Source organism: Seriola lalandi, unplaced genomic scaffold, assembly GCF_002814215.2.
Source record: "Seriola lalandi dorsalis isolate HSWRI2012SDOR001 ecotype SW California unplaced genomic scaffold, Sedor1 jcf7180002054855, whole genome shotgun sequence".
NCBI lineage: Eukaryota > Metazoa > Chordata > Actinopteri > Carangiformes > Carangidae > Seriola > Seriola lalandi.
In genome coordinates this window covers 69,115-72,654 of record NW_019525408.1, presented here as the reverse complement: position 1 = coordinate 72,654, position 3,540 = coordinate 69,115, and positions in this window count along the sequence as shown.

The window sequence follows — 3,540 nt, the reverse complement described above, 5'->3', positions numbered from 1 at the left end:
GGGGGGGGTGATTTATAGCATCAAATAAATTTATTCATAAAACCATATTCTGAATTTAATCTGATGCACTTGAGTGCCAGTAGGTCAACTGTACTGTGTGTTGGCCTGTGTGCTGGAGGTCAGGCCAAAGTTGAAGAAATGCACATGGAAATAAACAACTGCTCCCCATCATTAGGCCTATTATTGCTGTAAGATAGAATTCATACACTATCGACTAAATACAAAATAATGTAAGTAAATTTACATTTATTTAAATGTGGCTAAAGAATGTGTTGTAGGTAATAGTTACATGAGCCGATCCAAAAATCAGAGGCAAAACTTTACAGCCTTCAGCTTTGATACTATGTTGTTATTACCTTGATAAGTGTGACTGTCCAAAGGGTAAATGAGTATTAATGGGAATTACATTTAAATTATTCACAATGTATCTGTTCTTTAAGTTTTGAAGCAGAGATGCTGCAGCCTATTTCTCTGACAGAAGATCGTGTATTTTTATCTGAATGCACCAGACGGGATAACATTTTCCACAATTTCCTTTCGCCATCTCTCTGGTGCTTTTACGGTCGCAGGGATAGTTAAAGAGCAGCGAGTCTTTAGTCTATAATGCTTGCAATTTTTTGGTAATCTAGGAACCGATGATTATTCCAGCCTTACTGGTCGCTAGCTGTGCGTAAAATGCAATGCAACCGGGCCAAAGCTTTTCCCAGAAGACATCTCCTATGCGAGGTTAACCTACAAACAGAGCAGTAATACGCTCTTCGTCACTCACCTTCTGTTCCCGTTCAGTATAAACGAGGGTGGGGAGGAGGGAGGGCAGGGAGTTAGATGCAGTGAAGTCTCGCTGAGCCCCTGCAGACTGTGTGCACCTGTATGGCTGAGTGAACAGCCGCAGCTCAGTATGGAAAATGCTGTGTGTTTTTTAGCTCTGCGTTACAGTGCACGGCTGCAAGACCCGAGCTCCAAGCGCCATCTGCTTCTAATTAAGAGTCCATAGACGCAAAATGCTGTCTGCTCTGCGGCCAAACGAGTGAAAGGTTGGAGGTGCAGCACTTGTCTCTCAGAGGGGAAAATAACCGCTGCATGCAGCCTCTTATCCTGCACGTCTCATTTTAAAGACAAATGGTAATTGTCAAAGAAATGATTCACTCGGCTTTGTCAAAACAGGCAGAGCGATGAGGTGTAAACAGGGCTTCTGGATTAAATGTGATTCTTGAAATCACTGCAGCATCTCCGCGTGAACTCTCGCAGACCTCATGAGCACGGGGATGGCGGGATAATGGGGTACTGTGTAAATTCAGACCCGGAGAGGGGGGAAACGGCCGACCTGCGAATAACCCGACAGCCTTGGCGAGATACCTCAAAAACGAACAGAGTTGCCTTCAAGTTACACAAAACCCGCTTTTCTGCAGCTCGGGCCTGCGGTTTCTAATTATAGCACCTTTTTACGCACCGAGCCCTTGAATGTCCCAATTATACCGGCATGACATACAGTAATTTATTGTCAAGTAGTTTAATTTTATGAATATATTTTTGAAGGTCTCATACCCGTCTACTTTACAACCTTCCTTTGAATCTGAATGGTCAGGGATAAAGCTTCATTCTGTCGCCGGTGTGGGTGATAAAAGTGCGTTCTTACCTTTATATATTTGCTTATTTAATACATTTTATACATTGATTTTTTTTAAATATATAGAATCATAACAAAGATGCATGTAAGGGAACATGGTGTTTATTTTTTAAAGCACTGAATAAACAAGCCAAAGTGTTAAACATAGGCGTGCAAAGCACATGGTGTCTTTAGCTCATTGTAAAAAAAAAAATTGACAAAACATTAAAAAACTGAGTAGATTACAACAGAATAAACAGTTCAATAGAACAATAGTGCAGTGATTATCATTTACAAAAAGCTGGACCTGCCTCATGAAATTACTGCTCGTTGCAATTTACATATATACACTCAAATAAAGAACAAATTCAGTTTTGGTGGACTGCTCATAGCAAACTCCCAATCGCAACCAACTTGAACTCTGTAACTTGTGACGTGAGAGGGCCACTTCAGAGCCATCCAGCTACTGCTATTTGAGCCACAGTAGCAGTTGTCTGTGTCTTTCGTGGGTCTCATATCATTTTATGGTGCAGGGCCGCCACTGGGCTATGAAAACATCAACAGCAGACATAGAATGCGAGACTGACATAAAAGCTGCCTCTTCTTTTTATGTGAAGTCATGTTCTACAACAGATTTAAAATCACAGCCAGGCCCCATCATCCTCTGGTTTAAAAATACAAGCAAATATGTTTAAATTTTAGTTTCAATATTACAAAAAACAGAGTGTTATAGGGTTATAAAATGCAAAGGCATTAAGTCTTTTCCTTTATTTTGAAATGTTGTTGTTTTTAACAAAAAAATACTATTAGAAATAAGCAATAGTTGAGAAAAAAATAAAAACAACATAAAAAATAGAGACATGAACTCATTGGTGATATACATCATATATAACCTAAATTCTGTGCTATTTTTTGAGGATTTTGAAGACCTTATTTTTCATGAAATTCACAGTAAACTTAATGCTACTGCTTCTCAACCATCAGGACTTGAGACAAAATCAGAAAACACTGGTTAAAGACAATAAACTCAAAAGCACACACAGTTAATGAGACATTAAAAAGTACATCATTTTACAGCAAATTCATTTTCAAAGAATGTAATCAGTCTTAAATCCCACTATATGGGCTTCTATGCATATGTGCATGCATGTTGACGTCATCAGTTTTCACCAGACTCTCCTCTGATCCTCACGTCTTTTCAGCTCAGGGAGGCGGGTGGTTGGGTGTCACCTGTACCAAAAGGAAATAAGGAGACAGTGCTGGAAATGACCCATCTCAGCTATGGGTCCTATAGTCCCTCTGAGGAGGAGAAGAGAGGGTGTCACACCATCCAGAGGGAGAGACAGTGATGAATTGGGCTGAAGAGTAAATGTCATCTTCATACAAGGAAAAAAGTGGCTTCACACAGGAGGTGGATCACTGAGGAAAACAAACTTGAAATTTGATTTTAATAGGGAGGGGGGATGTTTGCCTGTGTGTGTATGTGTGGAGATAAAGCCAGCTAAAGTCTTAAAGAAGCCCATTAATTCCTGGCAGAGTCAGTGTAGTGCTCTACCGTGCAGTAGAGGGATTAAGATATCATGTGTGTATTAGGTTTTTTTTTTTTTTTTTTGTTTAAATGTGTGTGACCATGAAAACTGACTGCAACAGACTTCCTCGTGAATTATTTCCCTCTTATTGCCTTGTCAGATCTTCCCTCTCCTTCCTTCACTTTTATTTTGAAGTTCAAATGGCAGCAGTGATTGTGTAATCAAAAAGAAGGCAATGTTGAGCACAGCCATGTGCTCTCTGGGACACTGAGAAACAAACTAATCCAGTGCACTACAGTTGATTTATTAAAAACAGATTCATCTGTTATTTTTTTAATTTTTTTTTACACCCATCAGAGATGAAAATATCACGTATTAGCTCTGTCAATCTTTCAAGGAGGTCAG